Source organism: Mobula hypostoma, chromosome 8, assembly GCF_963921235.1.
Source record: "Mobula hypostoma chromosome 8, sMobHyp1.1, whole genome shotgun sequence".
Taxonomy (NCBI): Eukaryota; Metazoa; Chordata; class Chondrichthyes; order Myliobatiformes; family Myliobatidae; genus Mobula; species Mobula hypostoma.
The window spans coordinates 120,110,532-120,131,467 of record NC_086104.1 but is presented as its reverse complement, the minus strand read 5'-3'; the positions used below and the strand labels follow the sequence as shown (position 1 = coordinate 120,131,467).

Sequence of the window (20,936 nt, the reverse complement as noted above, 5' to 3'; positions counted from 1 at the left end):
GATGGCAACAGCAAAAAGAGCCCATGATCTGGGTGATGGAGCTCCCTGATTATGGATGCTGCTTTCAAAGGTTTCATGCTGAATTTTCACAAACTTCTAAGAAAGTGGAGGTACTGGCATGCTTTATTCATAATTACACTTCGGTGCTGGGCCCAGGACAGATTCTTTGAAATAATAACACTGAGGCATTTAAGGTTGCTGACCCTCTCCATCTGTGATTCCCCAATGAGGACAGGCTCTGGACCTCCAGTTTCCTGCTCCAGAAGTCAATAATCAGTTCCTTGGTCTTGCTGACATTCAGTAAGGGGTTTGTATTGTGGCACCACTCAGCCAGATTTCAATCTCCTTCTTCCTGAATACGCTGATTGATGCCACCTTTGATTTGGCCAGTGACAGTGGTGTCATCGGCAAACTGAAATATGGCACTGGAGCTGTGCTTAGCCTTGGAGTCATAAATATAAAGCGACTAGTCCAGAGAGTAAGCACACAAAATACTTGTTTCTCTGGATCCAATGCCGCACAAAAAGAAAGACAATAAGATAGCGATCACAATTCATAAAAAATGAAACAAAGTAAATATAAATACATAAGATAGCTTGTACACAAAAAATGTTTGTACATAAAGTGACACTAGGCACAGGACTGTCAGGAATTGGTGACTGACAGGAATTGATAAAGTAGTGCTGTTGGGGATGTGGTGGGGTGGGTCAGTGGGTAGAGGTGTTAATCAGCCTTACTGCATGAAGAAAGTAACTGTTTTTGAGTCTGGTGGTCCTGGCATAGATGTTATGTAGCCTCATCGCTGATGGGAGAGGTACAAACAGTCCATGAGCAGGGAGGGCAGATCTTTGCAGGGAGTGTAGTATAACTAAAGTGTATAAAATTAGGAGAGGATTGGATTGAGTAAATAGCAGGGACTTGCTTTCTATAGAAAAAGTTATAAATCTATGGGAAATTGATTTAAACTATTACTAAAGAGAAAGATTAGCTTTATGTGTTATACTGCGTCAACACGTTGAAAGATAGAGTGAAATTCGTCATTTTGTGTCAATGACAAACACAGTATGAGGATGTGCTGGGGACAGTGCACAAGTGTTTCCATTATTCTGGCACCAAAATAACATGCTCACAACTTATATACCCTGATCCGGACATGCAGAAGGATCTGATGCTTTCCGAGCGAATATGATAAATAAACTCTTCTCAGGCTTCCAGCCGGGTACAGGTATCAACATTTCAATGACAACTCTACTATTTTCATCTGGTGATCCTGGCTTGGACGCTACGTAGGCTCCTCTCTTCGCATGGTGGGAAGGATCCTTCATAACGTTACTGGCCCTTTTCTGGCACCTTTCTGGAAAGAGGTCCTTGATAGCAAGGAGGCTGGTGCCGATGATGCATCGGGCGGTTTTGATTACCTATTCTAGCGCCTTTCAGCGGCTGCAGAGCAGTTTCCGTATGATGCAGGGATGCAGTATGTTCAGATGCACATCTGGAGAAGGACGTGAGAATTAGATTAGATTCAAATTAGATTCAACTTTATTGTCATTGTGCCAAGTACAGATACAAAGCCAAATGAAATGCAGTTAGCATCTGACCAGAAATGCAAAGAATAGTGATATTTACAGAATAACTGCGAATAGGAAGTGCTACAGCACACAAATATAAAAGTACCGACATAGTACAATACGGATTCAATACTGCTTAGCGCTGTGATGTGAGGTTCAGCAGGGTCACAGCCTCAGGGAAGAAGCTCTTCCTGTGTCTGCTGGTGTGGGAGCAGAGGCTCCTGTAGCGCCTACAGGATGGGAGGAGAGTAAAAAGTACATGGTTAGGGTGAGATGCATTCTTGATAATGCTTTTCGCCCTGCCCAGGCAGCGTTTATGGCAGATGTTCTCAATGGTGGGCAATTGGCTGCCAATAATCCGCTGGGCAGTTTTTACCTCACGCTAGAGTGCTTTGCGGTCCGATACGGGACAATTGCCATACCACAGTGAGATGCAGTTTGTGAGTATGCTCTCAATGGTACAGCGGTAAAAGTCCGTCAGTATCCTGGAACAGAGGTGAGCTTTCTTGATGCTCCGCAGGAAATAAAGTCGCAGTTGCGCCTTTTTGATCAGGATGGAGGATTTCAGGGACCAGGTGAGATCCTCGGAAATGTGGACACCAAGGAATTTGAAGCTTGATACACGCTCCACTACAGCTCCGTTGAAGTAGATGGGGTCGTGAGTGTGGCTCCTAGCACGCCTGACGCCTGAAGTCCACAATGATCTCCTTGGTCTTCTAGGTATTAAGGGCCAGATTGTTGGCGGCACAGGCCCAGCTCTCTTCAGCCTCCTCAGAAAGTAGATGTGTCGGTGAGCTTTCCCGATTGTGTATGATGTATTCTAGGACCATCAGAGGTTATGCGAGGTTTACACTCCCAGGAGGTTTTTGAGAGGAATGTCTTTGTACGAGAGCTACACCTTGCGCTCAGGTCGATACTCAGGTGCCGGAGTCCGATGGCGATCGGCAATCCTCCGGTTGCGATCGGCTGATCGGAGCAGGGCCGCGCATGTGTCCTCCCAAACATTGCGGCACCGATCGATGTGCGCCTGAAGAGACGGCACCACAATCTCTCTTCCTGAGCGGGAAACAGCGGGGGTTGGTACCCAAGGGAGCATTCAAAAGGAGATCTTCCGGTGGCAGTACCAAACAGAGAGCTGTGGACGTTCTCAACACACGCGAGGTTGTCACTCAAGGTTGACGGGTTGTTGGTTGTTATGCAACGTAGCGCCGCCTTCAAATTCTGTTTGACCCGTTCCGTTTGCCTGTTCGTCTGCAGATGGAAGCCGGTTGACAGGCTAGGAGAGGCACCCAGGGCTTGACAGAAGGACTTCCATACCTGCGAGACGAATTTGGGACCCCGATCGTAGATTGTATCCGTAGGAATTCTGTGAAGGCGGAAGACGTGGCGGACGAGAAGGTCTGCGGTCTCCTGAGCAGAGGGGAGTTTAGGGAGGGCTACAATGTGCACCGTCTTGGAGAACCGGTCTACCATGGTGAGTACGGTGGTGTTTCCGTGAGACGAAATCTAGGGTTATGTGCGACCAAGTACAACTGGGACAGGTAGGGGACGAAGTAATCCAGCAGGTGGCCGGTGGGAGGCTCTTCCGTGAGCACAGACGGAACATGCAGAGACAGAGGAACGGGTATCTGCCTCCATTGAAGGCCACCAAAAGTGCCTCCTCAGGAGCGATAGTGTCCGGTCACTCCCGGGGTGGCAGGCGAACCGAGATGTGTGCCCCCACTGGAGAACCTGAGATCTGACGGAATCAGGCAGAAAAAGGCGATCGGCGGTTCCGTTGCTGGGGCTAGGGTCATCCTGTTGGGCTTCCTTTACTATGGACTCAATCTCCCAGGTGAGGGTTGCCACCACACAGGATAGTGGGAGGATAGTCTCTGTGCCGGAAGTATCCTCCTTGGAATTGTATCGGTGGGAGAGCGAGTCAGGTTTCCCGTTCTTGGACCTCGTTCGGTAGGTGAGAGAAAACTTGAATCGGCCAAAGAATAATGTCCAACGGGCTTCTCGGGAGTTCAAACGTTTGGCGGTCTGGATATATCCAAGGTTCTTATGATCAGTCCAAACAATAAACAGTTGTTCCGCCCCTTCCAGTCAGTGCCTCCATTCCTCCAACGCTAACTTGACCACCAGTAGCTCCCGGTTCCCCACGTCGTAATTCCGTTCGGCAGGAGACAGCTGGCGAGAAAAGGTGGCACAGGGATGAAGCTTCTCGTCTGGACTTGATCGTTGGGACAGAACTGCTCCCACCCCGGAGTCGGAGGCGTCAACCTCCACAATGAATTGACGGGAGGGGTCCGATTGGACCACGATGGGAGGGGTTGTGAAACGCCTCCTTAGTTCAGTGAATGCTGAATCGGCCTCGGAGTCCCAAAGAAAAGGTGTTGGCAAAGGAAGTCGGGTGAGGGGCGCCGCCACCCGACTGTAATCTCTGATAAATTGGCGATAGAAGTTTGCAAACCCCAAAAACCGCTGAAGTTGCTTGCGGGTCGTGGGCCTAGGCCATTCCTCCACCGCCCGGATCTTCTCAGGATCAGCCCTCACTTGCCCGCTCTGGATGATGTAGCCCAGGAAGCTGAGTGAGGGGACATAGAATTCACACTTCTCCACAAATAACTTGTTCTCCCACAGTCTCTGTAGGGCTAGACGGACATGATGAATGTGTTTCTGGAGGTTGCTAGAAAATATTAAGCTTTTCTCTAGGTAGACGAACACAAAGCGCTTAATAAAGTCCCTCAGCACATCCTTGATTAGGGCTTGAAAAACAGCAGGGGCATTGGTGAGGCCAAATGGCATGACCAGATATTCGAGTGCTGTCTTCCACTCGTCTCCCTCCCTTATCCTGACTAGATGGTAGGTGGTACAAAGATCCAACTTCGAGAAGATGGTGGCTCCGTGAAGTGGTTCAAACGCCGAGTTAATGAGGGGCAGTGGGTACTTGTTTTTAACGGTGATATTTTAAGGCCTCGGTGATTGGGACGAAGCGACCCATCATTTTTCTCTACAAAGAAGAAACCGGCGCCCACCAGGGAGGATGAAGGTAGAATAATGCCCGCCGCGAGGGACTCACTAATGTGTTTCTCCATGGCCTCGCTCTCAGGTCGGGACAAGTTATATAGGCGACTGGTGGGTAACGAGGCCCCGGGGAGAAGGTCGAAAGCGCAATCATACGGGCGGTACGGAGGCAGAGGAGGGCCCGTTGTTTGCTGAGTACCTGTCCCAGCTCATGGTATTCTGTGGGAACTCTGGACAAGTCGAGGGTTTCCAAGACAGGCGAGGTCGCGGTAGCCTCCGTAGGGGATAGAGCCGACTGCAGACAGGTGGTGTGGCAAAACGGGCTCCAGCTGGCTATCCTCCCAATAGACCAGTCGATGTGGGGACTGTGGTGGTTCAACCAGGGGTATCCCAGAACTATAGGGGCTCGAGGAGAATGGATTAGATTAAATCGTACCTTCTTTCGATGGTTTCCGGACTGAATCAAGATCAGTGGTGGCGTACAGTGAGTGACCCGAGCCGGAAGTTTTCTGTCCAGCGCCCGGGCCTCCAGAGGAGGACCTAACGGTTCCCGAGGAATTCTGGCCCGGGAGGCTATGTCCTTGTCCAACAGATTCCCCTCGGCACCGAAATCCACCAGGGCGGGTAGGGACAGGGACTGTTGATGATAGTTCACGGTAGCTGGGATCTGCATCCGGGTTTGGGGAACTGAGGGGAGTGTCGTCTGGCTCACCAGAACAGTCGGAGCGGGAGCTATATTAGGAGCGGGCGAGGAAGCAAGGCTGGTCGAAGATGGTAAGGTGGGCCGTGGGAGCGGGGCGACCGGTCTTTTCTCTCAGACGCTCTCGAAGCCGATTATCTTGCCTGGTGGTTAGAGAGATCGGAGAGTCCAGGCTGTCCACGTCATCCCTCGCTGCCAATTCATCTTTTATCGTCTGAGAGACCCTGTCGAAACGCTGTCGTAGTGCCTCGTCATTCCACCCAGAGTCGGCCGCTAATGTTCGGAACTCTATCTAGTATTCAGCTACGCTTCGCGAACCCTGACAGAGAGTTAGCAGGCGCATAGTGACGTTCTTACCGCGAATGGGCTGTTCAGAAACCTTCCTCATTTCAGAGACGAAGGAGGAAAGGGAGGAACAGATCTCTGGCCGGTTGTCCCAGATCGCAGTGGCCCATACTATAGCATCCTCTCGTAACAGTCCCATGATGTATGCAATTTTTGATCGGTCCGAGGTGTGCGTACGTGGCTGTCGCTCAAAAACCAAAGAGTATTGTAGTAAGACGGCCCGGTACTTCCCTCGGTTCCCAGCGTAGGGTTCCGTTTCGGGTACGTACGGCTCTCGAGGTGATTGTGTTGCCATCCCAGGCTGTGCGGTTTGGTCAGACTGGGTTCTTGGAAGGGATGGAGTAAGGTGGGGCGGAAACCCAGTAAACCTGCTCACTGACCTACTTTGCATCCTCGGACAGGGCACGAAGATTTTCCATGACTTCTCGGAGCAGTTGATCATGTAAGTCCAGTAGGGAGCCCTGGCTGGCGAGGGTCTGTTGCAGGGGGTCCGTGTCCGCTGGGTTCATTCTTGGGCAGTTCGTTGTGTTGCAAGGACGTGGCTGGGGACGAACCCAAGTGCAGGACACAGGCATGGAGAGAGGGTCGTGAGGCGCTAACACAGTCGCGAAAGTGGAGCAGTTATCCAGGAGCGTCTTTACACGAAGACAAGGTTTACGTAGAATGATGTGGAACATAGAACTGACAGTCCTAAGGAATCAAGAAACGACATTTACACACACTAGAATCGACCAACGAACTGGCAAAGCATGGCTGTGACGCCAGAGTTCTTATCCTATGTTCGCTAATGGGAACCACGTGTGCTGTAACTAATGGAACTAGCAGTAATTGGGAATCAGCCGACAGGAATTAAGGCACAGTCAATGAGATAATAGCAAGATGGGAAATCGCCAGACGGGACCATGACTGGGAAAGGGACAGGCGGTATTGAGGGAGCAATGTACTCAATGGATGTAGTGAAAACGCAGCCCCGCTGGTGTTCTGTACTGACGTTTGAAGCTGAAATGTCCTTTAGTGTACCAGTCCAAATGTGCCCGAATTTGGCAGCACATTTTGGTAGGGTGGTAAAGAAGCAGTATGGGCTGTTGAGGCTGGGCTTGAATGTTATCGCCTTCTAGCCTTAAATATGCCCAATGAATTGGTCTCCACAGCACCAGTGGCAACAAATTCCCATATTCACCATCTCTCTGCCTAACTGTACCCTAACGGATGAAAAATGATGGTACTTGCCAAATACTTACCTTGTCCAAGATTGATGGAGCCAAATTCACTCAAACACTGGCTGCTCTGATTCCCCGTGACTTATTTTTATTTTCCCTTTCGAATAAATCCCATTCACTGATTGCACACAGTCCAACTCCCAAAACCCGCCATGCTTACAGGAGTGTTGCGGAAAAAGTACTCGGACCTGGAGGGAAGTTACTTCAGAAAATCTTTATTAATGCATGATATCATGGAGAGCCCAAGAACTCAAAAATGGAGTCCTGGAACTCTGCTTAACAATAGAGTACAGTCTTATTTATACCCAAAACGTACGTGACAGAAGCATAGCTGTAAGGAGGAACTTAGGCTGCAATTTTACAGAATAGCAAAGTAGCACAATATGTCCTTGAACGGTTATACATTTACTTCAGTGTTAGTTCCCAGAGAAGTATATCAGACTTGCTCTACTGCAGATGGGATAATCCTCAGAAAAAGAAGCACAGATATGGTTATTTTCCCGTCTCGTCTTCAACGCACATTTCAGTCACGCGGTGTACATTAGTCACAGATAAATGATTATAGGCTTTGAATTCACACTCTTAAAAAAATCATTAACCACAACGTCCGTCAGAACGTCATAGCATTTTTCTTCAACATTTCCCTTTTTGTTAATTTCCTAGATTAACATCTGTCACTGGGGTATTTCTTCCTCCTCCTCATAAGGGGGTTCATAGCCATAAGGGAAAAGTATTTCCTTCCCTGGGTGCACCTCTTCACCCCACCAGTGCTCCCTGCTAGCTTTATCCCTCCACATCTGGGGTGTCTTCGGGACACCCTCGGGCCGGACAAGGTCCTCTTTATCAACTGATAACAGCACAACCTCAGTACTCCACATACACAACATCCTAAAACACTTATCATTACCACTATAATTATTCCATGTGTCATCCAGCTTCCCCAGCCAGAAAACCATCCCCATACATCTTCCCACCAAGATCCTCCACTACTGAAGTTCCCTAGCTGTTCTTCTACTTTCCATATCGCCTTAACCTTTTCCATCAGGTGCTAACTCTGTCATAAGGTAGTGGCTGGGAACGGACCCAAGTGCAAGACACAGAAACTGAAGGCCTAGGGACAGGACTAGGATACAGGGTGAGGCTAGGACATGGACATGAAAACCGGGAACCCGGAACACAACTGGACAAGAGAGCTAGGAGCCAGGGCTTGGTCTCCGAGCCAGAGACTGGACAAGGACCCAGAACATGGGACTTGTCTCTGTCTCGGACCCCAGAAATAGGCAAGGACCACACCTGACTGGCAGGCAGTACGAGGCTGGAGACCAGAGACTTGAAGTGAGGCTAGAGACCAGAGACTTGAGGCGAGGCTGGAGACCAGAGACTTGAGGCTTGGGGTCTTGAACCTTGGCTTGGGGCGAGGCTCGAGGCTTGGGGTCTTGAAGCTCCTCCTGGCCAGGTGTGGTACTCCTGAGCAGGGCGCAGTACTCCTGGGCAGGGTACGGATCACCTGGGCACAGCACCGATCACCTGGGCAGGGCACGGTACTCCACCCAACGGAGGCAAGGCACAGGAAGGGACAGGACAAACCGCAGGGTAATGGCAATACGGCCTGGCTTACCTGACAGAGACAAGGGACAGGAAGGGACCGAAACAACCGTAGGTAACGGCAAGATGGTCTGACTTACCTGGTGGAGGCAAGGGACAGGAAGGGAGCAAGGTACGGGGTGGCTCCAAGACAAGACTTCAGGCGAGACGAGGCGAGAGTTACCAGCAAGACAAGGCAAGGCTTCAGGCAATGCAAGGCGAGACAAGAACTTCAGGCAAGGCGACAATTACCGGCAAGACAAGGCAAGACTTCAGGCAATGCAAGGCGAGACAAGAACTTCAGGTGAGGCGAGAGTTACCGGCAAGACAAGGCTAGGCTTTAGGCAATGCAAGGTGAGATAAGAATTTCAGGCGAGGCAAGAGTTCCCTGCAAGACAAGGCTAGGCTAGGCTAGGCTAGGCTAGGCTCCAGGCGAGGAAACAGAAGGCAGTGGAAGGGATACAAGGGGGAAGGACAAGAACTATCCAGCAGCCACGCCCTGATCTCTGGAGGTATTTATGCAGCCAACCCCAACGAGAATCATCTGCCTCAATTAGTGCTCAACAGGAGCAGAAGCAGGGTAGGCAGGAAAACCTGGAGCAAGAGCCACTGGACCGGACCGTGAACTGGAATGCGGACTTCACGGACCGGACCATGACAGACTCAGGTCTGTAATATTCTCCGAGGCATCAGGGATATAGGTGCAACATTCCTTCCATATCATACCACAGGTTTCCCCCTTTTTCAGCTAATATAAAATCAAGAGTCATCCAATTTTGTAAAACTGTCTGTCGTATAGCAATCATTTCAGTGGTTATGCCGTATACTTGAGACTGAGTTTCTTCAGGGGCCTCAGCAGTGCTATTGGATAATTCTTCCAAGCAGTGGCCAATTTAGTTATTGGCCTGGAATTTCTGGCTACCCCGTAGGAGGAAAAGGTAATCATCTAAAATCTCTCTGATTCTGTTATAGTCCCTCATTGCCTATTCCAGTGGGGGTGATCCTGAAGCTGAGCCATGATCCTCCAGTGCGGCATAAGGTAGACCAAGTAGCAACACCCACTCCAATCCTTGCCCTGCCCTCCAGATCCCATCTTGTAGGCTGTGGCTCCATGCCACTGTCCTATTCTTTCTCCTGGCAGCCAGGGATAGACCCCATTTCCACAAACCCAATAAGTTCCATTTAGTGGTCCAGGGGTGTCATAAGTTTCATTCTTTGTACAGTTACTACTTCCCACTTGATAGTGTGCATTCTCATTATGGTTACACCAACAAGTAGTACTAACAACTGCTGGAGATGTAACTCTTATCCCGGCCATAGCTTGGAGGGGTCTTGTCGGGGAGATCTCCGACTCCAACTCTCAAAGCAACACCATCCACAGTCTCACCTTCTAGACCTGGATAGGTGCAATTGACAATGCTACTATTAAGTCTATCAGATAAAACACCATAACTGAATTTCCTTCGCTAGTATTAAGGGGCACCACTGACATGGGGATCATAGTCTTACCAGGTTGGGGAATTTCGGCACGTACCCAACATGCTCCCCGCTCTACTTGCTTAGCGTAAGTATAGCATAGAGGCAAAAAGATTTTAGTATGGCTACCTCCCACAACCTGAATTAACCATCCTACGAACACCAACCACCACCAGCTCCACCCCCACCACCCCCCAATGAATGCATCTTCGGTCCATTTTGACTGTCTGTTGTTAGCTGTTCATCGATTCGAATGTCCTGTCCTATTCTGCTTCTGGTGGGTGACTTTTTTTGCATCTATCTTCATTGTGTCTCTGGCACCAAGACTGGACCCTTAGCTCAGAAAGGAAGGAGTGAAAAGAGGAGAGCAGTAGTGATAGAGGTTTTGATAGTTTGGGGGACAGGTAAGAGGTTCTGTCAGAAAGATTGAGAATCCGGATGGTCTGTTGCCTCCCTGGTGCCAGGGTCCATGATATCTCGGATCGAGTTCTTGGTATTCCCAGGAGGGAGGGTGAGCAGCTAGATGTAGTGGTCCACGTGGGGACCAACGACATAGATAGGAGTAAGGATGAGGTCCTGAAGAGGGAGTATAGGGAGTTTGGAAAAAAGTTAAAAAGCAGGACCTCAAGGGTGGTAATCTCGGGATTGCTGCCTGTGCCACTAGACAGAGAGGGTAGGAACAGGAAGTCATGGCAGTTGAATGCGTGGCTGCAGAGTTGGTGCAGGGGGCAGGGATTCAGATTTCTGGAACATTGGGATCTTTTCTGGGGAAGGTCTGACCTGTACAAAAAGGAAGGCTGCACCTGAACTGGAAGGGGACCAATATCCTGTTGTGCAGGTTTGCCATAGCTGTTGGGGAGGGTTAAACTAGTTTGGCAGGGGGTGGGAATCAGATGTGAGTGCAGAGATCGGGGTAGAAGGACAAGGGCATGATGCTATGTGTTCTGAGTTGGTGAGGAAGGACAGGTAGGGGACAAAACATAAATGTAGCCAGTTAGAGGGGTTGAAAGGTGTCGATTTCAACGCTAGGAGTATTAGGAATAAAGGGCGTGAACATAGAGCATGGATCAGTACATGAAACTACGACGTTGTGGCCGTTATTAAAACTTGGCTGGAGGAAGAGCAGGATTGTCTGATGCAGGTACCAGGGTTTAGGTGTTTTAAAAGGAATAGGATGGGGGGTAGAAAAGGCTGGGGAGTAGCATTACTGGTCAGGGATAGTATCACGGCTATAGAAAGGGAGGACGCTGCAGAGGGAGTGTCCACTGAGTCGTGTGGGTGGAAGTCAGAAATAGGAAGGGATCAATCACTGGGCTGGGAGTAGTCTACAGGCCCCCAAATAGCCCTCGGGACACCGAGGAGAAGATAAGCAGGCAGATTTTAGAATGGTGCAGGAAATACAGGGCTGTAGTTGTGGGTGATTTCAACTTCCCTCATATTGACTGGCACCTCCTGACTGCAAGGGGGATAGATGGGGATGAATTTGTCAGGTCTGTTCACGAAGGATTCCTGACACAGTGTGTGGACTGGCCGATGAGAGGAGAGGCCATACTGGATCTAGTTCTGGTAATGAACCTGGTCAGCTGGCAGACCACTTGGTGGGGGACCATTTCAGTGAGATTGACCACAACTCCCTTAACTTCAGCATAGCTATGGAAAAGGATAAAAACAGACAAAATGGGAAAGTGCTTAACTGGGGAAGGGCTAACTATGAAGGGATGAGGCAGGAACTAGCGAGAGTAAATTGAAAACCGATGTTCAAAGGTGAAAGCACAGAAGTAATGTGGAGGAAGTTTAGGGACCACTTGTGCTGGGTTCAGGATAGGTTGGTCCCACTGAGGCAAGGAAAGATTGTAGGAAAAGGGAACTGTGGCTGACGAAACACAGGAGACAACTCGTCAGGAGGAAGAAGGAAGCATATGTTAGATATAACAAGCAGGAAGCAGGAGAGGCTCATGAGATATATAGGGTAGCCAAGAAGGAGCTTAACTAAGGACTTAGGAGAGCTCAAAGGGGGCATGAGAAGGCCTTGGCATGTAGGATTAGGGAGAAACCCAAGGCGTTCTATGCGTAAGTGATGAACAGAAGGATGACAAGAATGACGGAGGGGCTGCTAAAGGATAAAGAAGGCAACATGTGCCTGGAGGCGGAGGAGGTTGGGGATGTCTAAAATGAATACTTTGCTTCAGTATTCACAAGTGAAAATAATCCTGATCAGGGTGAGGTCAAAATAGAACACGCCTGTGTGCTGGACACTGTGGAGATTAAAGAAGAATTGTTGGATCTTCTTAAAAACATCAAGATTGATAAATCCCCAGGGCCAGACGTGATATACCCCAGGCTGCTGTGGGAAGTGAGAGTAGAGATCGCTGGAGCAGTAACTATGATTTTCGAATCCTCTTTGGCTGCAGGGGAGGTGCCAAAGGATTAGAGAATGGCAAATGTAGTTCCTTTGTTTAAAAAAGGTAATAGGGAGAAACCTGGGAACTATAGACCGTTGAGTCTTACGTCGGTGGTCTGCAAACTATTGGACACAATTTTTAAGGATAGGATCTATGAGCATTTGGAGAAGTACAGTCTACTCAAGGTTAGTCAACATGGCTTTGTGAAGGGAAGATCTTACCTCACAAGCCATATTGAGTTCTTCGAAGAGGTAACAAAAGAAATTGATGAGGGAAGGGTGGTAGATGTGGTATACCTGGATTTTAGCAAGGCATTTCACAACGTCCCTCATGAAAGACTAATCCAGAAAGTCATGAGGCATGGGATCAGTGGAACCTTGGCTGTTTGGATAAAAAATTGGCTTCAAGGAAGAAAGCAGAGAGTAGTAGTGGAAGGAAAGTATTCTGCCTGGAGGTCGGTGACTAGTGGAGTGCCACAGGGATCTGTCCTGGGACCCCTGCTGTTTATGATTTTTATAAATAACCTGGATGAAGAAGCTGAAGGATGGGTGAGTAAGTTTGCGGATGACGTGAAGATTGGAGGAGTTGTGGATGGAGCTGTAGGTTGTCGAAGGTTACAAGAGGATATAGACAGAATGCAGAGTTGGGCAGAAAAGTGGCAGATGGAGTTCAATTCGGAAAAGTATGAGGTGATGCATTCTGGAAGGACAAACCAGAAGGTTGAGTACAGGGTTAATGGTCGGTTACTTAAGAGTGTGGAGGAACAGAGGGACCTTGGGGTTCAAATCCATACATCCCTCAAGGTCGCTGCACAGGTTGTTAGGGTAGTTAAGAAGGCCTATGGGATGCCAGGCTTCATTAATAGGGGGATTGAGTTCAAGAGTAGAGAGGTCATGTTGCAACTCTACAAATCTCTGGTGAGACCACACTTAGAGTATTGTGTTCAATTCTGGTCACCTCATTATAGGAGTGGTGCCCCACACAGAATTCCAATCTGTGCCTTGTAAGGCATGAAAATGCCCGACGCAGGCCTCCTGTGGTCTAAGTCGACGTTCCCTCCCTCCCCCTCCCCTCATTATAGGAAGGATGTGGAAGCTATGGAGAGGGTGCAAAGGAGATTTACCAGGATGTTGCCTGGATTGGAAAACAAGTCATATGAGGTAAGGTTAGCAGAGCTGGGACTTCTCTCTTTGGAGCATAGAAGAATGAGAGGGGACTTGACAGAGATCTACAAGATTATGAGAGGCATAGCTGTCCAGGTTGTTAGCAGCACAGTGAGGGCCCCTTCCACCTAGGAGAGAGAGAGAGTCTTTGTTTAATGTTTTTTACACATACCCGGTGTCCCGGTTGGAATGCATGTATGGGGGCATCTCCAACAGGGGCCTGTGCTTGCCTCCTCCTCTCATGCAGTTCAGCCGCTGTTTTGCATATAGCCTGTGCATAGGCCAGCGTTTGCTCATCATTCCATATCAGAGCCAATATTTCGGCAGATACTGGAGGTCTGGCCACTGTGGTCATTGGGCGTCCCATGAGGGCTTCATGAGGCGCCACTCCTGTAGCCCTATTATTCCTATTTCACATAGCGTACAAAACTATGGCAAGAGCTTCTGGCCACGACAAGCTATTGTCCTGACACACTTTGGATCAGCATTCTTCAATCCCCCATTCACCCTTTCCCCTATCCCTGAGACTGAGGTTGGTAGGGAGTGTGCAATCTCTATTGAAACCCCATGGTCTGCACTAAATCCTTCACTATCCTGCCAGTAAGGCGAGTCCCTCGACCACTGTTTATTCCCATGAGTATTCCATATCTAGGTATTATTTCCTTCCACAGTATCTTTACCACCATCCGAGCATCATCTTTTCGTGTGGGGTAGGCTTCCACCCATTGGGTGAACATGTCCACAATTACTAATATATACTTATATATCCCGAGGACAGGGGCATATGTACAAGATCAATTTGCAAATTTTCAAAGGACGTTTTAACATAGAACATAGGTCCACAAAGTTGGCCCGACCCTCAAACCCTGCCTCCCATATAACAGCCCATCTTAAATGTAGGCATCCGAAGGCGGTCGTGCCTAGCTGCCCCTGGTCCTTGGTTGTTTTGTTGACAAATCCGACAGGATCGAATGGTTTTCTGTATAGTTGGCGTTATGCCAGGTACATACCACAGTTGATCAATTGCATGTTGCATCCCTCCTTTGCCCGTGTGTGCTTGTGCATGCACTGTACGACACAGGGGGAAAATTTTCGGAGATACCACTCGCCCATCTGGGTGAAACCAAAATCCATCCTTATAGTGGCATAGTGCCTTCTCCCATGTCCGTTTTACCTGTGGACTGGAGTTCTACTGTGCTATCTGCAACTTGGAAGACTCTAAAACCGGGATGGAAGGGTTAATTGAGGTGCGGAGAGCTTGCAAAACTAGTTTCTGTGCAGCTACCACCTTTTTGGCCGCTTGGTCAGCACGGGCATTCCCCTGGGAAATTTCATCTGTTGCACTGGAATGTGCTTTGCACTTAATAACCGCTAGTTGCTTGGGCAACTGAATTGCCACGAGCAAGTTTAACACTAGTTGGGAATGTTTGAAGAACTTTCCTGCTGATGTAATAAAACCCCTATTCTTCCATATTTGGCCAAAATCATGAACGACGCCAAAGGCATAGCGAGAGTCCGTATATATATTGGCTGTCTGATCCTTAGCTAGTATATATGCCCCAGGTTAGGGCGAAAAGTTCTGCCACCTGTGTTGAAGTGCCCTGAGGCAACGTATAGGCCTCCACTGTCTGTTATGGATCCACCACGGCACAGCCGGCAAGGAGTAGGTCATCTCTTGGCTTATGTGAAGACCCATCAGTAAAAAGGATCAAGTCCGGATTTGGCAAAGGGTCCGTTGGCAGATCTACTCTAGGGGAAGTGGGGTGCTGCACCACAGCAATGCAGACATGCTCGTCTTCCTCGGAGGGTTCTGGAACAAAAGTAGAAGAATTGACTGCGGGTGATCGGCGTTAAGTTTAGTTGTGGTGTGATAGCAAAATCACTTTGTGTCCTGTGCGTCGAGAGGCGGTAAAATGCAGTGTCGCGGCTGAGTTTAAGAGTAGCATAACATCATGAAGCACTCGCACTTCACAAGGGTAATCGAGAACCAGCTGCAAAGACTTCTTGACAATAATGGCTGTTGCTGCCTCTGTGCGGAGGCATGCAGGCATTCCCAAGACTACTGTGGGGAGGGCTGTACAGTAGTAAGCGACTGTTCTCTTTCCTCTGGATGAGAACTCCTATGGTGAACCCTCCCCTTTCGCAGACGTGTAACTGCAATGGGCGCTCATAGCTGGGGATCTGCAAAGCTGGTGCTGTAGTTGCAGCGGATTTCAAAATTTGGAATGTGTTTTCTCTCTCCGAGGTCCACTCTACTTGCGCTGGCGCTTCTTTTGCTGTGGCAGCATGGAGAACTGCATCATGCAGACGGTAGTAGTGTATCCATTGCTGACAATAGCTGACCATCCCCGGGAAGGAAGAAACCACTTTCTTTATTTTAAGTGGTGGTATCCGTAGGATGGCCTGTATTCGATCCGGTCCAACTTCTCAAGTTCCAGCTTTTAGAGCAAATCCAAGATACTGCACTTGTGGCTGACAAAATTGTGGCTTAGTTCTAGCCACTCTATGACCCCGGGAGGCTAGGAACTGGAGTAGGGTCAATGAGTCTCTCACACGGTCTGCAAGGATAGACGACGCCACCACACGGTCGTTAGCGTATTGTATCATGTCGAATTTCCTCCCTGGGGGCACTCGTCTAAGTCGTGTTTAACAGCAGCGGCGTACACGGCCGGACTTCCAGTATACTCATGGGGCAGTCGAGTCCAGGTGTACGGTTGCCCCTTGTACATGAAGGCGATCAGATACTGGCTATCCAGGTGGAGAGGAATAGAAAAGAAGGCGGAACACAAGTCAACCACGGTGTAGACAGTAGCATCAGATGGAATGGATGAGAGAATCATATTAACTTCAGGTACCACTGGGTCTATGGGAATTACAATGTTGTTTACAACTCTTAAATCTTGCACAAAGCGCCACTCACTAGGCTGTCCAGCTTTGGGTATAGGCAGTATTGGTGTGTTACAGGGGCTGACAGTAGTCTTGAGAACCCCTTGTTGGAGCAGATAGTCTATGATTGGGGCTCTTCCTTCTTCTGCCTCAGGGGTCAGTTGATACCGTCTGACACATGGTAATACAGCATTCTTTTTTAGCTTGACACAGTGGTCTTTTGCAGTAAGTACCCGGACTACGTGCATCTTGTGAAGGGCCCACAAGTCTGCATTTACTATTTCCACTGCTAAGGGGCCCACAGAGCCTGGGGCGGCTCAGGTGGTTGCTGTCATTGGAGCTCAGTTGGAGGGTCCTCCAGCTGGTGGGAGACTCCCGGAAGAAATACTCTTCCTTCTTCAGGCCCATACCATTCGAAATCCCCAATACGGTCAATAATGGGGGCAGATTGTAACCGCTTAATCATAGGGCCTATCTGTTTCGCCTGATAGGGGGGCTGCATGGCAAGGGTCAAATGAGGTACTGAGTCACGTCCCAGGCGGAACAAAGGTTGCTGCTCTGTGGTCAGGTGTACCGGGATACCCAGTCCTTCTTTCCCAAAGTAGAGATAAAATTCCGGATGTATCTTCATTTTCTGCCCTTGATGAGTGCCCGTCTTCTCTTGGTATTCAGGATCATCTTCCGTTGCATACCAGGCAGTAAAGTGTAAACAGGAGTGGTATTGTACTACTTGCATTAAACCCCACATAGCTTCAACGTGGGCCGATGGCGTCAACTTCTCAAGTTCTTGCCTTAATCGGCACATCTTAACAGTATAGGGGTTGCCTTTGAATTTCCAGCAGTATAATATCGGTTCGAGTTTAGCTTCAGGGGTAAGGAGCAAGGACGTTAACTGATCTGTCCAGGGCGAGGGTTCTTCCATATGCATGCCCAGAGGGTTGCAGTAAATAGTGTCTCCTAGTTTACACAGAGCCTGGTGTCCCAACATGGGCAGGGGAATATTTTCAGATACTATCAAATTTTCTTCTATACGACTGCCTCCCAGAGACAAAGTGACCTTCTTTGATAGGGGTCCTGACAGGGGTTACCGGCTACTCCCACGGTTGCTACTCTGTTCTGACTTAGGGGTAATCCCAGGGAGGGAGGTACAAAGGACAGGGTAGTGCCAGTATCTACCTAGGCTCACAGATTTGAGTGTCTCCTGTCCTAAGGGTTACCATGGGTTGCATTTCGGAGTCTTGGGAAAGTGATATAACTGCTCCCTGCACCACCACCTCCCGTGGGCCCCCCTATTCTTATGGAAGAAGGGTTTCTATAAGTGAAGGAGGTTACTCCTCTTTCATTTTGTTCATTCAGTTCTGCAGGTTCTCTGTAGGGAGCACTTCGGCACTCCCTTGCCCAATGTCCCTTCCTTCCACATTTTCGGCGTATGTCCTGGGACTTATCCCTTCTTTGTCCCCAAGTCTACCCCCCTCTTCCGCTTCCACTTCCTTGTTCCTGTCGGTAAAATTGTGTCTTATGTGTCTTGGGGCCATCCCAAGGGCTGACAAAAGAGTCCCTCCCACTACATGTTTACCAATGTAGTAACTATCTCTGGCCAGGACAGCCTGCCAGTTGAAATTTTGCATTTTGAAGGTTTGCGTTTGTTGGGGCAGCATTCAATTGAGCAGAGTCTGGATGGCCAATGGTCCATTTCCTTCTAAAGGAACCCTAGCATACTCTTCCAAAGTATTTCTGAATCGAGCTAAAAAAATCAGGGGCTCCCTCATTTTTTCCTTGTAGACATCTAGTAACTTCCTCTGAGTCCCCATATTGCTGTGCTGCCCTCATGATAGCTTCCCTCCCACTATGTTGTAACAAATGTCCCAAGTTAGCGTTAAACAGAGAGTAAGAGGTGGAAAATTTCTTAAGTGCATTTCTTTTAATGCTAGGAGCATTATAAGAAAGGTGGATGAGCTTAAAGTATGGATTGATACCTGGAAGTATGATGTGGTAGCTATTACTGAAACATGGTTACAGGAGGGGTGTGATTGGCAAATAAATATTCCTGGATTTAATTGCTTCAGGTGTGATAGAAACGGAGTGACAAGAGGAGGAGGTGTTGCGTTCCTTGTCAGAGAAAATACTACAGCGGTGCTCTGGCAGGATAAATTAGAGGGCTCATCTAGGAAGGCTATTTGGGTGGAATTGAGGAATGGGAAAGGTGTATTAACACTTATGGGGGTGTATTATAGACCACCAAATGTGGAGCGAGAATTGGAAGAGCAAATATATCAGGCGATAGTAGATATTTGCAGTAAGCACAAGGTTGTGAATGTGGGAGATTTTAATTTTCCACACATAGACTGGGAAGTCCATACTGTAAAAGGGCTGGATGGTTTCGAGTTTGTAAAATATGTGCAGGATAGTTTTTTACAGCAATACATAGAGGTACCAACTAGAGAAGGGGCAGTGTTGGATCTCCTGTTAGGGAGTGAGATTTGTCAGGTGACGGAGGTTTGTGTTGGGGAGAACACCAGATCCAGTGATGACAATGCCATTAATTTCAATATAATTATAGAGAAGGATAGGTCTGGACCCAGGGTTAAGATTTTTGATTGGAGAAAGGCTGACTTTGAAGAGATGCGAAAGGATTTAGAAGGAGTGGATTGGGACAATTTGTTTTATGGGGAGGATGTAATAGAGAAATGGAGGTCACTTAAAGGTGAAAATTTGTGGGTACAGTTAATTCCTGTTAGTTTGAAAGGAAAGGTTAAAAGTTTGAGAGGGCCATGGTGTTCAAGGAATATTGGAAACTTGGTTCAGAAAAAGAGAGATATCTACAATAAATATAGGCAGCGTGTAGTAAATGAAGCGCTCGAGGAACATAAAGAATGTAAAAAGAATCTTAAGAAATAAATTAGAAACGCTAAAAGAAGATATGTTTGCTTTGGCAAGTAAGGTGAAAATGAATCCCAAGGGTTTCTACAGTTATATTAATAGCAAAAAGATAGTGAGGGATAAAATTGGTCCCTTAGAGAATCAGAGAGGACAGCTATGTGTGGAGCCAAAAGAGATGGGGGAGATTTTGAACAATTTCTTTTCTTCAGTGTTCACTGGAGAAGGATATTGAATTGTGTCAGATAAGGGAAACAGGTAGGGAAGTTATGGAAACTATGATGATTAAAGAAGAGGAAGTACTAGCGCTTTTAAGGATTATAAAAGTTGATAAGTCTCCGGGTCTGGACAAGATATTCCCTAGGACCTTGAGGGAAGTTAGTGTGGAAATAGCAGGGGCTCTGACAGAAATATTTCAAATGTCATTAGAAACGGGGATGGTGCCGGAGGATTGGCGTATTGTTCAGGTTGTTGCATTGTTTAAAAAAGGTTCTAAGAGTAAACCAAGCAATTATCGGCCTGTGATTTAACATCAGTGGTGGGTAAATTGATAGAAAATATTCTTAGAGACGGTATATATAATTGTCTGGATAGACAGGGTCTGATTCCGGAACAGTCAACATGGATTTGTGCGTGGAAGATCATGTTTGACAAATCTTATTGAATTTTTTGAAGAGGTTACGAGGAAAATTAACGAGGTTAAAGTGGTGGATGTTGTCTATATGGACTTTAGTAAGGCCTTTGACGAGGTTCCACAAGGAAGGTTAGTTAGGAAGGTTCAATCGTTAGGTATTAATATTGAAGTAGTAAAATGGATTCAGCAGTGGCTGGATGGGAGATGCCAGAGAGTGGTGGTGGATAACTGTTTGTCAGATTGTAGGCTAGCGGTGTGCATCAGGGATCTGTACTGGGTCCAACGTTGTTTGTCATATACATTAATGATCTGCATGATGGGGTGATAAATTGGATTAGTAAGTATGCAGATGATACTAAGATTCGTGGAGTTGTGGATAATGAAGTAGGTTTTCAAAGCTTGCAGAGAGATTTAGGCCAGTTAGAAGAGTGGGCTGAAAGATGGCAGATGGAGTTTAATGCTGATAAATGTGAGGTGCTACATTTTGGTAGGACTAATCAAAATATGACATACATGGTAAATGGTAGCGCATTGAAGAATGCAATAGAATAGAGGGATCTAGGAATAATGGTGCATAGTTCCCTGAAGGTGGAATCTCATGTGGATAGGGTGGTGAAGAAAACTTTTGGTATACTGGCCTTTATAAATCAGAGCATTGAGTATAGGGGTTGGGAAGTAATGTTGAAATTGTACAAGGCATTGTTAAGGCCAAGTTTGGAGCATTGTGTACAGTTCTGGTCACCGAATTATAGGAAAGATATCAACAAAATAGAGAGAATACAGAGAAGATTTACTAGAATGTTACCCGGGTTTCATCACCTAAGTTACAGGGAAAGTTTGAGCAAGTTGGGTCTTTATTCTTTGCAGCATAGAAGTCTGAGGGGGGACTTGATAGAGGTATTTGAAATTATGAGAGGGGTAGATAGAGTTGACGTGGATAGGCTTTTTCCATTGAGAGTAAGGGAGATTCAAACAAGAGGACATGAGTTGAGAGTTAAAGGGCAAAAGTTTAGGGTTATCATGAGGGGGAACTTCTTTACTCAGAGTGTGGTAGCTGTGTGGAACGAGCTTC

General features: G+C 47.8%; 2 protein-coding genes across 2 annotated transcripts in view; one reads left to right on the top strand and one right to left on the bottom strand.

The window, feature by feature from the left end:
- LOC134350574 (myelin-associated glycoprotein-like) overlaps positions 1 to 6,017 on the bottom strand; it is a 45,431-nt gene extending 39,414 nt beyond the window's left edge. The window contains exons 1-2 of the mRNA XM_063055958.1: positions 6,003 to 6,017; positions 1,419 to 1,492 (exon numbers count right to left, since the gene is read on the bottom strand). The gene's annotated coding sequence lies outside the window, so the exon portion shown is untranslated. The remainder of the gene's footprint in view (positions 1 to 1,418; positions 1,493 to 6,002) is intronic.
- LOC134351189 (myelin-associated glycoprotein-like) overlaps positions 1 to 20,936 on the top strand; it is a 469,309-nt gene that overhangs the window by 227,164 nt on the left and 221,209 nt on the right.